The sequence below is a fragment of the Triturus cristatus genome, chromosome 2_1 (assembly GCF_964204655.1).
Source record: "Triturus cristatus chromosome 2_1, aTriCri1.1, whole genome shotgun sequence".
Lineage (NCBI taxonomy): Eukaryota > Metazoa > Chordata > Amphibia > Caudata > Salamandridae > Triturus > Triturus cristatus.
This window is the reverse complement of record NC_140581.1, coordinates 261,996,260-262,009,922: the sequence shown is the minus strand read 5'-3', so window position 1 is coordinate 262,009,922 and position 13,663 is coordinate 261,996,260.

Sequence of the window (13,663 nt, the reverse complement as noted above, 5' to 3'; positions counted from 1 at the left end):
TAATGCTGTTTCTTGCTTTTAGTCACTTTAGAATCTTGTTACTATGTTTGCAGCAATGTCCTGGGGTCTTCTGCTGGTTTCATTATTGGGTCAAGGCTTATCATAGCAATGGTTATAAATAGCTAGACAGAGAGATGCTGTCCCTTGAAACAGATGTTATGGAGAGTGGGACCCAGTCTGAGGTTTCTCTCTCTCACTTACTTTCCCTGTTTCTCCCCAGATTCTTGTGATTGGTGGTATTTTCAATTTTTTCAATGGCGCAGGTGTTCAGAGAAGCAGGGACATTCACACATCTACTACGGCTCCAGAAAGTTGGCCAGAGGCAAAATGGACACATCTAGAGTCCTGTTCAAATAATGGTTCAAGATATCTACCAAGATTCATGAAGAACTTTAGCTTTCCCATCAGGAGCAAGCCATTTTGTTAAATTGACTGAGCGAACTCACTCCTATTTTCACTCAGGCCACTCTTTACTTCAGGTTACTCTGATTTCGCCCCGTACAGCAAGTGCTTAGTAGTTATGAGGAAATAGTACAAAATGTTCTTGTAACTGCAAATTTGGTCTTACACCTCCCGAAAACCTCAGAGGAGAATCACATACATTTCAAAGCTTGAAGACAAAATGCCAATTACACGTTTTGGTGAGACCGCACCTTTTCCCAGATGATACTGCCAAGATAACCTTCATGCTATCAAACCTCAAAAAAGATGTTTTGATGTGGGCTATGTCCCTTATTTTGAACCAGTGTACCATGTTAAATAGTTGGACCCAGTTCAAAGCTATTGTTGGCAAAAGGAATACAATACAATCTGCTAATACTGGCTTGTTGGCACTAAACATGGCAGCCAGGACCTTGTTAGCTACACCAGTCATTACCAGTGGCTGGCATCAGAAGCTGCATGTAGAAACAAGACAGTGGCTGACTCATTTTATCAAGGCCTGAGGTATGATCTAAAAGAATCTTTGTCTTTGGTGGTAAATTGACCGACCACCTTAATGGCACTAATTGATTTAATACTTCACATGAAAGCTCAACAACAACCTTAAATAATTAAATGAGAAACAATTAACCACCGAACATCGTCTCCAAAAGTTCTGTAAAGTGGTGAAAGTGCTTCCCCTGAAGAAGAACCAATGCAGAGACTTGATAGACCCTGTCTTAAGAAGAAACAGAACAAAGCAGGAAAACAAGACTTTGCTTTTATTGTGCGTATGCAGCAGTTATGGCCAGAGCTTGCCCATGGATTGCCTGGGGAAATAAGTCACCATACTATAGACTGAGTCCATTACTTTTTATTTTTTATAAGTACTGATAAGCATTTCTCCAAATCCAATCACTGTGCACACCTTAGTAGATTTTGGAGCATTGGGGTGTTTTCTGGATGAAAGGTTTCAAACCACAAGAGAAATCTTGATTACAGAGGAACTGGTGTTAGAAGAAATTCATGGATCTTCATCAACATCAGGAGCTGTGTGTCACAAAACTCTTCCAGACTGGACTTGTGGAGTAGATGTTTTGACCTCACTGATGTTCAATCTTATCCAATAGTGCTAGACACCACATGTTTGAGGCTTGATAGTCCTCAAATCAATTGGAACAGGCAAGATACATCATTCAATTCATCAAACTGTAATGAACATTGCTTTACGAACCTGTCGCTAGAGAAGACAGAGCCATTGAGTTGCTTTACCTTACAACCAAACCTGTCAGCGGCGGCTGACAAGATTAGGACTGAAGAAGGCACTACTCCTCCTCTGTATCAAGAATTGTGCCAGCTTCTTCCGTAAAAACGGATCTGATTCTATTTTTTCATGTTAAGAATATAATTACTGGACAAACCTAATGCCGAGGGAGCCCATTCAACACAGCCAATTCCACCTCCCCAACAGTGAAAAAGAATGATGTTCTTTGGCAATATTTACAGAAGAACTTGGAGAAAGAATTTGGCACTCATCGTCTCCAACAGTGGCACTGATCTTCTTTAGGGTCATTGCAAATGGTGAATACAGTCCTTGCATTGATTTCAGGGAGCTGAGTCCATTTCCATGCAAAACCAGTATCCTCTCCCCCCTCATTTCCATGCTACTTGACCACATCAGCCAAGATTTTCTCCAAATTAGATCATGGCATGTAATATAGTATGGACCTGTGAATGGATGAGTGGAAAAATGCTTTTTACACCTGTTACGGATATTTTGTGCACCTACTTATAGTGTTTGGTCTCTGTAATGCTTCCTCTGCCATTCCTGAATTTTGTGAACAACATCTTTAGGGACATCCTGTATATGTTTATTGTGGTTTATTTTGATGATATCTTAATCTATTCCAATACCTTGTAAGAACGCCATCACCAAATACAGGAAGTGCTTGTTAGACTGAGAAAACACTCTGAATGCTATAGTTTAAAAGTTTATTTTGCAGTACATATGAGTATCATTTTAGGTTTCAACATCTCTGAGTACGGTAAAATTTTGGATCCAATGAAAGTCAGGGCAGTTTTAGAATGCCACTCTCTGTGGAATATTAATGAAGTACAAAGATGCATTGGCTTAACCAACTTCTATTGGTAATTTGATCTTTTCCTTTTTTGAATACGCAAACACCTACAAACATGGCGATCGGCATGGAAAAGTTAATGCGCTCTTGTTGGGTTCTCACTTAAAGTTGAATGGGCTTTAGGATTATCTGGAATATTATGCATAGTGATGTAAGAGGTAGAATGTAGTGTGTTGGATTGTAATGTAGAGGTTTGAATTTGGTGCACTTGCTGGAAATCTGCTCTCCTCTAAGTTGTATATGAAGACCCTTAAGTACAGCAGGTAGTCTTATATAAAACAACTGCCCATGCATCTTATTAATGGCGACAAGTTGACTGACAGGACCTACGGAACTCAGCGTGCATGCAGCGATATTCTGTCATTCATATTTACCCCGGATTGCCCTTTTGGGCTCCCCTTCTGCTCCATCGTTGGATTTGCCTACTGCTCTGCAGGGATGGATGTCCGGAGGTCAGACTGCAGCATCGTTTGGAGTTGCTGCTCGTAGATGTGGTTCCTCTAGAGCAATACCATGATTTATGATGTGGAGACCAGGCACGGCTGTGTGACTTCGGTCCTCTCACTCATTGGAGGGTTTTTTGCAAGGTGTACAATGGCCATATTAGGAGGGTATCATCAGCAGGCAGCCCACGCACTGCTTGAAAACCACTATTGTTCAAGATTCAATGTTTGGTGAATGTCATTGAAAAACTTGTGAGCTGCCATTGTAGAAGGTTTTTATGACCTTCGTGAGAATGTGATTGTGCGTGCACCATATGGTGATATGTACACCTTTACAGAGGACTCACTTTACAGTGATGCGGACACCATAACTATGAAGTGTTAACATTATTTGCGTGTGTGTTCACCACTCTGTGATATGCAAACCTGACAACAGCTGCGCATACTACATGCACAACAGCGTTAATAATTGTAAGTACTGTCACAATTTTGCATTGTTTATATTTGCTGACAATGGTGACATCCACCCCTTAACTGTGCGATCACTATACGGTGTTGCACACACCATGAATATTAAGTGTTGACATTATTTGTCATGTGCCTTCACTACTCGGAGATACGCACATCTGTTCATTACGTGTGCTCAATACACGGATACACACATCTATATCATTCATTTCACTATGCGGTGATACGCACACCCCTGACATTATACATGTGTCACTGGATATGCGAACTGGAGTTATTATTGGTGGGTACTGTCACACTTTGACATTGTTTATATTTGCTGCCACTGGGGTGATGAGGAGTTTAAAACTTTGGATATTATACAGTGGTTCGCACACTTGTCTCCAGTGTTTATTGGCAAGTTGATTTTGGTAACTTTGGGGCTTGTTGTAGATTAGCATCTATTCATTAAGTATTTATAGCAGACATGTTTGTATAGCTGAGACATGCAGTAGAACATAGTACCTCCGCCTTCTTTTCTTCCTAGTCCTGATCATCCTTCTATTGATTGTGAACAATGGAAGGAGGGATTTTAAGCCTATCTGGAACCCATAGATGGTAAGGTGTATACACACACAAAGAAATATGCTTTGCTGAAGCACTGTTTGGGTCCTGACGGAAGGAAGATTTTGCAGTATTCACCTTATCAGTCCGGTATGGGTGAAGGCGATGTAGAGGATGAATATGCCTCTGCATTGAAAATGTTGGATGCAAGCTGCAGACAGCACAAAAATGTGATTTTGGGGAGACATACATTTTGTAGATTACACCAGCTACAGGGAGAGCCAGTGGAGAGTAAGTAAGTACTTACTTACTACAGTGGAGAGGTTTGTAAGAGCCCTAAGAAGATTGGCATCTACTTGTGAATATAAGAATTTCGAGGCTGAGCTAATCAGAGACCAAATTGTTGAAAGTTCAATAAATGTTACTCACTATTCCAAACTTAACCTTGAATAAGGCTGTGGAATAAGCTATAGGGATTGAAACTACAGCTTCTTACATGACTCAAATGTCTATCATGTAAAATGCATATTCAGTTAAAGAGGTTGTGGCTGGGGGGGCGTGGCCGAGCCGAGCTGCAAGATGGCCGCCGTGTAACTGGGCTCTGCCGGCCGGACAACCAATCCGTTAGCCCATCCGGCCTCTGCCTAAATTTCCGTGCAGGGAAGCTATGGCGGGAGGTGCCCTGATGCCGAGGATTCCGGCGGTGCTCCTGCGGCAGAAATCGGCTGCAGAAATCCGGAGATACAGGCCCTCGTGGCTCCGGCGGCTGGGGTGTGCCGCGCTGGGCGGCGACATCTGCTACGCGAGGCCCTGGTCGAGGGCCGTTGACCGGTGGGCGCGCAGAGACCGGCGTGGATGCCTGCGGAGCGTTGGATGCCCGGCGATTGGAACCCGAGGTGAAGCGGCGGGCCCCTGCTGGGCTGTGTGCGGCCTTCGTGGCGGCTCTGGAGCGCGTTGTGTGCTGGCCTGATAAACTGACTGCCTGGGCCTTGCCGGTGTGGCCGCGATCTGCGCTGCTGACTGGGCCGGTACTCCTGCTGGCGTGAGGCGGCGGAAAAAGGATGCTGCGAGGCCCGTTCCGTACCTGCGATGAGGGGACTCCGGCTTTCTGGCCTGTGTTAATCCGTGCCCAGGCCTCTGAATGTCTACGGCGCTACGAGGTGGTGGCAAACAGCGCGTGAGAGGCCGGGTGACTTTCCGGGCTGCTGCCTGACCGCGGTGAGTCCGCGATTGGTGCGTGGCTGCTGCCGACCCGCTGCCCGGGAGGGCCGAGAGCTGGCTGGGCCGGGCCTACCTGGAGAGGTCCCCCGAGGTGCGTGAGGGCCGCTTGGAGGGACGAATACCTGACCTCTGCGACCTGGCGCTGGTTGGGGCCCGTGGCCTACGGAGTGCCAACTGCCCCTCTTCATTGGTGCCGGTGTGTGAAGGCCCCTAGTAGGCGACATGGGAAAATCCGACACCAAGCAGCGGAAGCTCCACTTTGAGAAGCAGGCTTCCCGCGGCACTGTGGCGGTTCCGCCATCGCCGAATGTGGTCCCTGAAACGCAGCTAGACCCAACACCGGAGGACGATGTCAGAAGCATGTTCCGCGACCTTAAAGGCTGCCTCAAGGAAATCGATGGCAAGCTCGACTCCATGGCCCAGCGGCTTGATGGCATATCTCATAAGGTAGACCAGCACGAGGAGCAGATCGCTGCGGCGGAGGCGCGGATTACCGACTGCGAGGAGAGCCAAGGAGACACCCAGGAGAGGCTACTTTGCATGGACAAGGTCCTGGAGGTGATCAGAGGGCGCAATGAGGATTTGGAAGCCCGTTCCCGAAGAAATAATGTGCGTATTATTGGCATTGCGGAATCCACAAACATTGGCAACATGGCACAATTTATTGAAGGAATGTTCCGCGAACTGTTTGGGGCGGACTTGTCGGCCATGTTCCTGGTCGAGCGGGCGCACCGCATGCTGGGGCCGCGACCCGTGCCTGGAGCTCCGCCGCGGCCGATCCTGGCACGGGTTCTGAACTACCGTGACAGGGATACCATCCTGAGGTTGGTGCGTGAAAAAGGTGAGCTCCGATTTCAAAATATGGCCATCTCCTTGTTTCCTGATTTTACGCAAGCGGTACAGGCTGCGAGGCGAGAATTTATACCGGCTAAAAAAATATTCCAGAAGGTGGGGACTAAATATGCCATGTTATACCCGGCCAAGCTGCGGATACACCACAAAGGGAAGCCAATGATCTTTACAGCCGCGGCGGATGCGCTCAAATTTGCGAGGCAGGCAGAGCGCTCGCAACGTCAGCGAGGAGATGAGCAAGGCACTCCTCCGCTGGGCCAGTTGAGCGACACTGAATGACACAGCGCGCTATCACTTTGAGATGTGCAGAGACGCTGGACACCGCGACTGTCAGGTACGCGGCCTGTAGCCGCAGCTGGAGGTCCGTGGGGCCTGCAGGGGCCGAGGGATCTGTCCCGGACCTGTGAGAACTGGTTCGACTTGCCACGGCCCACATCGCTGATACCTTACGGAGCGTTGCGGGGGGAGGAATGTTGGGCCTCCTTTCGCTGTGGATTGTTGTACTGCGTTGACAAAAGGCAGCAATGTTCGGCCACCCTGTCGCTTTTCGACGGGGGTGTGAGCCGGTGACCCCACGCCCTGTGGGATGATTCCCGAGATATTGTTACATGACAGTTATTGTTGGGTGGGGAAGAGGGGGGGGACTGTATCTCAACCTGATTGGGGGGTTGGAGTGGGTGGTGGGGGGTTCTGGTTATTGTTGGTTGTTGCTATCTCACTGCGGTTTCTTAATGCACCACGACATGACGACGCGACCTTGCCACAGGCTGACTGTATATGGTTGCCGATCCCGGGGAATGGGCAGAGGGGGGACCCCCGGTGGCCCCTGGTAAGTGGGACATTGATATCCTTGCCACTGTATGGGACACACACATATAAGCCTCCCTGACCGAGTTGCGCTGCCTTACATGGAATATCCGCGGTCTTAACGATCACCGCAAGATACGCTTGACTCATGCACATTTGTCACGACACCACATTGACATATGTTTCCTACAGGAAACTCATTTGCCTCGAAACGCCGGGGACAAGCTGCGAGGTGCTAGATGGGGCGAGATACACACCTCCGGCTGCTCCAGCTATTCCCGGGGAGTGGCTATTCTTATCCGTAAAGGCCTTCCTTGGCAAACGTTTAAGGTAAATGCTGACACTGAGGGGCGCTACATCATACTGAGCGGGAAACTATTTCACATGCCGCTGACGTTAGTTAATACATATGGCCCCAACTCGGATGACCCTGGGTTTTTCCGTCACGTCTGGCACCTGGCACAATCACTGGGTGGAGGGGATTGCGTGTGGGGAGGAGATTTCAATGCCGTGCTGTCGCTGGACCTGGATAGGGAGGGGGCTGCTCGTGCACATCACCCGCAAGCTGCAAGTCTCATACGCGGCCTAATGGCTGATTATAATCTACTGGACTCGTGGCGGGTATTGCATCCCGCGGTTAGGGAAGGCACCTGCTTCACCCCGCACAGAGGAGCCTGGTCCCGCTTGGACTTCTGGCTCTTGACCCCGCAGGTCCATGCTTGGGTGTCTGCAGTCGCTCATAAGGCGCGTACCCTCTCAGACCACTCCCCTGTTGAGCTAACTCTGCGTGTCCCCAAGCCATACATCACGCCCTTCACGTGGCGACTGCCGCCACAGGCCCTGTCAGATCCGGTGTTTCGGGAGGATATCCATCAACACATACTTGACTACTTTGAGCACAATGAGGGTTCCGTGACGTCGTTGGGCACCTTGTGGGACGCGTTTAAGGTGGTGATAAGGGGCCACTGCATTGCAGGACAGGCCAAAGTCCTAAAGACTATAAGGGGTGCGCTCGGTAAATTAGAAGATCGCCTGCACTCACTGGAGGTGCAGTACTGCTCGGACCCCTCAACTGCCACGTTGGCGGACACTCGCGCCACGCTCACTGAATATCAAACAGAGGCCGACAGGGAGCTCAAATTCCTGACTAAACATGCGGTGGCCCGCCGATATGGGGAAGGGGATCGCCCGGGCAAAACGCTCGCCCTCCTGCTGTGTCACAGCGGCCCTCTACTTTTGTCTCCTCAGTGATGACTGTGGGTGGTGATACCGTGTATACCCCTCCGGAAATACTAGATACCTTCCGGACTTTTTACAGGGATTTGTATAGGTCTCGGGCAGCCCACCCACAGGCGGAGCTGTCTGAATATTTTGATACTATACAGCTTATATGGTTTAATGCGCACCAGAAAGGGTACTTCGATCGACCATTTGAGGCAGACGATGTACGGGAGGCCATTGGGTCATTAGCAGCCGGTAAGGCGCCGGGGCCGGACGGCCTCCCGGCGCAGTTCTACAAGGAATATGCAGATCTCCTGGCCCCCCGCCTGTTGGCAATATATGCGGAGGCGGTCGAGTCGGGTATACTCCCAGACTCCATGAGGGAGGCTGTCATCATAACCCTCCTGAAACCAGATAAGGATGTCCAGCAATGCGACTCCTACAGGCCATTATCATTAATCAACACTGACGCTAAGATCTTTGCGAAAATGCTTGCAACTCGTCTACAGCCGGTGTTACCCCTGATGATCCGCCCGGATCAGTCGGGCTTTATACCGGGCCGATTGACGTCCCATAACCTCCGCACCCTCTTCGGTGTACTGCACTATTTGGCCCCACATGTTAAGGCTGCGGCGGTGCTGTTGGACGCCACCAAAGCGTTCGACTCCCTGGAATGGGGGTTCCTGTTTCCTCTGCTGCAGCGCATGGGGGTGAGTGAGGCCTTTATCAGATACATTAGACTGCTTTATACCGGCATTACTGCTAGGGTAAGGGTCAACGGGTTGATCTCTGAGCCATTTGCCATTCGGAGAGGCACGAGACAGGGATGCCCCCTGTCGCCTCTGCTTTTTGCCATCGCCACAGAACCTTTGGCTGCCCGCATTAGACAACATCATGCGGCCAGAGGCATTGGCTTCTCGTCAAGGGCGCTGACCATATCGCTATATGCAGATGATGTTACGCTATATGTCTCTGATCCTCAGGTTAACCTCTCCCCTCTGACACGAGAACTGCTGGAATACGGACGGTTGTCGGGTGTCAATATAAATTGGGAGAAGTCAGTCATTCTACCCCTGACTACCGGGACACCCCGCTTTACCCCGGACTGCCCACTGAAATGGGCGAATGGGCCGGTGCGATACCTGGGGATTTGGGTGAGCACAGATATGCAGCAGATATGGTCTGAAAATTATGGGCGTGTGACGGGTTGGGTAGAGGAGAGGGTTGGTCGCTGGAAGCATTTGCCCCTTTCGCTGGCTGGCAGGATTGCTGTGGCTAAAATGGTGATCCTGCCCAAACTCCTCTACTTATTCGTGAATATCCCGCTGCCCCTGACCGCACATTTTCTGCGACGGCTGCGCTCCTTGATGGTGGAGCTGGCCTGGGGGGGTAAACAGCCGAGGGTGTCCTGGGAGACCCTCACTCTCCCACAGAGACAGGGCGGCCTGGCTGCGCCAGACTTCTCATTATATGCCTACTGTGCACAGGCACAGTTCCTGCACTACTGGGCGCACCCCACACCGTTTCAACCGCACGTGGCGATCGAGACCGACAGGGCGGCTCCACTGCCGCTGACTGTTGCACTCTACGCGCCACACGTCCGGAGGTGCACGGAAATAGACCCGGTGCACGCACTCAGGTGGGCCTGGAATGGTTTGAGAAGTAGGGCTGGCTTAGATATGCTTTATACCCGCTCTGTGCCCCTGCGCGGGAACCCGATGTGGCCGCCGCTGCGGACTATGCGGACCGGGGAGCGGGCCGCGGAGCTAGGCCTCCACACTGGGGGCGATCTGTTTCCGGATGACACCTTCCTCACGCCGGAGCAGATGTGTGGATCGGAGGCACCGACGCTACTGGACACGCTTCTTTATTACCAGCTCCGCCACTCAAGCAGGAGGCTGTTCCCCACTTTCCCGGCGCCACCGCCGGATCTGCTTGCTTTGGAGAATGTGTTGTCTGTGGACTCTGGCCGCAAGCTGGTCTCCCGATTGTATGTGCGAATGCAGACTAACCACCCCGTGATGCTTCCGGCGGCGCGGGGCCTGTGGGCGGCGGAACTGGGAGCGGAAATTTCTGATATACACTGGGATCTGTGCTGTAAGCTACTTGAGATTCTGTCCCCCAACTACAGGCTGCGCCTGATCCACTTCAAGTACATACACATGACTTATCGCACACCAAGCCGGTTGCACCGCATGGGTTTAAGGGACACCGATGAATGCTGGCGCTGTCACGCCTCGGGGGCCACCATTATACATATGGCGTGGGGCTGTCCTGCAATAGCGTTGTTCTGGACAAGGGTAGTGGAGATAATATGCGCTATCACGGGCATACCGATCCCATGCACACCCCAGGTTGCATTGCTGGGGATTTTGCACATGGTTGAGCCCAAACACCGTAAACTGCCAGCAATGCTATTATTATTGGCCAAACGACAAGTTGCTATGCATTGGGGAGTTGTTACGTCACCTAGCATTAAGGTATGGGTTAAAAGCGTTGTCTATTGCCAGACCCAGTTGACCCTGTACTGGGAGCTCATGCCGATGCGATCCAGGCCTAGGGATGTATGGGGGCCCTTCATACACTGGCTGGAGCTAACTCCGCTACAAACGCTGTAGCTCGATGTTATCCCCTAGGACAGGAGGGTGAGGTCAATACTTGCTGCTGCCCGGGTGGCGTGTTGGCGGCTGTTGGGGTGGGGAGACACGGGTGGGCAGATGTGGCGGATTGACGGTTGGGTAAAGCGAAGATTGACATGTAACACTGAATTGATGTCCTTGCCATTCCGTAATTTGTGCCTTGTTGGAGGGGAGACGTGTCGTCATTGCCTGAAATATGTACGCAGCAGTGTGAAGCATTGTTTTAAGTTTTTTATTGAAAATGCCAATAAAAAGAATTTAAAAAAAAAAAAAAAAAAAGAGGTTGTGGCTGAATTGGGATGAAAGTCTGGGAACAAAGGGAAAACCACTACGAGCAGGTCCAACGTTTTGACATGTTACAGGGTTGGAAGTGGCAATCATTTGGACAACTCAACCTTCTGCCTATCCACTGACAAGACGTGTGAATATTGCCAAAAGAGGGTCATTTCGCTAAACCGTGCAAATCTAAAAAGAAACGATAGTCAGTGTTGTGAACAGGAGAGTATTTCCAAAACTTCAGATTCCAGTGATAAGAGTGTTATTTTGTGTGTATAGTTATCAGCACAAAATTTGATGATTCATGAAAATGGTGTGTTGCAAACTAATTTAAGCATGATCAAAAGACCCTATTGTATCGGGCATGCACACATTGCTAGAGAAAACAATGAACTCAATCACAACTGAGATCACATAGATCAGAGCAGACCTGCATAAAATGGGCAAAAAAGTCAAATCCATGGAAACGGTCACAATGGAGCTAAGCCAGGACACCAAACAAATGCAGAAATAAATTAAAGCCCTTCAAGATTTCAGACAGCAGACAGAAGTTAAACTGGATGAGTACAAAGGCCGATCACGAAGGAACAATGTGAGAATTATAGGAGTACCTGAAAAAGTGGAAGGACCTGCAGCAGACCTCTTTGAGGAAGAGCTAATAATTAATCATTTGCAGCGGAAGGGTCTGTCAAACATTTTCACAGTCTAAAGAGCACACAGGGTTCCAGGAGGACGACCGAAGCCGGAGGCAGCCCCGCGCCCAATGTTGGCAAAACTCCTGAACTTTAGAGACCCAGACATTATACTACAAACCGCCCGTTCGGCCCCCCTGTCAAGTATGAGAACAGTGAAATAACCTTCTTCCCGGACTTCACAATAAATGTCCGACAAAGATGTTCCTTTCTGGGCATCAAGAAACAACTTAGAGAAAAGGACCTTCAGTATTCGATGCTGTTTCCCGCAAAACTCCGAGTCGAGGCGGATGGAATAGCCTGGTTTTTCGAGCTCCAGAGGCGGCAGTGGATTGGCTGGAAGGATGGAGACCAGCAAAAGAGAACAACGCCTGAAGCGGAAGGGAGCCAACCCTAGCAAGGCAACCGGCCTTGTCTTGCGTGACCGGTGAGACCGACTATCGAAGAATGAACAATGGCATAACACAGCTGCCCTGGGGTCGACTGGATACAGAACTTTTGCCGGACAAAACCTTCGAGAATACGCTAAGTGATCCGACTGATGATTCCAAATTACCTAGCTGATTAGTATGTACAACGTGCATAAAGGATAGGCAGTGGAGAAGTCAATCCACACGCTTATATTCTGAATTTAGTATATTTTTGGGGAAAACAGGCAGTCTGCATGGTTGGGGTTATGGGCAGTTCTGCGCCAGAGTGCAGGGGAGCAGGGTGGAGGATGGTTGGGTGTGGTATGTTTTGAATTATAAGTTAGATGACAGTGCGACATCGGGCAACACAGGAACCGGGTGGGGTGCAGACAATATCAATCACAAACATGGGGTCACCACTGGAGAAAATTATTAAAATCCTATTCTGGAATGTTAATAGCCTGGGGGATAAGCTCAAGAGAAGTATAGTTTTGCAGTTTATAAAAGACAGCCCCCAGATGTAGTCCTGCTCCAGGAGACACACCTAATTGGCAATACTTGTAGGGCACTGGCCAGGTTGGGGATACCATTTGGTAATGCACTCGGGCTCCAGGGGAGTAGGCATTATGACAAGGCGGTCCTTCCCTATGGCGATTGAATGCACGTGGACAGATGCAAAGGGTAGATATGTCACTGTGTCAAAGAAATGGGTGGGGTCAACACTCACTATAGTGGCAATATATGTTCCCCCGGGAAGTGTTGACGTTTAAAGACCCGGGTAATATTATGCTAACATTCCCTATTAGATGACTATTAGTGGGAGGTGACTTCAATTCCGTTATGTCGGGTAGATTCGACCGATATCCTCCCCGAAACGTAGGTCCCTCGCAAAGGTGGCTCCCCAACTTCCTGGAAGCAATGGGGTTAGTGGACACGTGGCACGTACACCAACCCAGGGAGACACAATTCACATTTCACTTGGGGGCGCACAACAGTCTATCTCGGATCGACTATCTCACTCCAGCGGCCAAAACGGGACGCATAAAAGAGATCCAACACAGGGCACGGGCATTTCGGATCATTCACCGGTGTGGGCCCGTGTGGCGATAGGGGAGAGGCAAGTGGGTAGAATTGCACCAATCAATTCCTACTACTTACGCATCCCAGCCGTGAAAGAAAGTATCTCAAAAGTAATAGATCAACACTTCCAAGAGAATGAGGGATCAGTGGCATCAGCCCAAACACTCTGGGAGGCCTTCCAAACAGTGGTGCGCGGACAGGCTATCTCTCAGATAGCAGGGACAAGCAAAGAAAAGATCAAAGAGCTAGTAAGACTGGAGGGAGAGATTCTGCAGTTGGAGGGGCAAACCACGGACAATGGAGACGACTAGCTCCTGCACACATTAAACCTAAAGCGGGAAAAGTATGGGAACACTGCCACAGAGATGGCCAAGACATTAAGCCAGGATAAATCAGGCAGATTATACGAGCTGGGAGATAAAGCCGGGAAGTTGATGGCGTGGCTGGATAAAC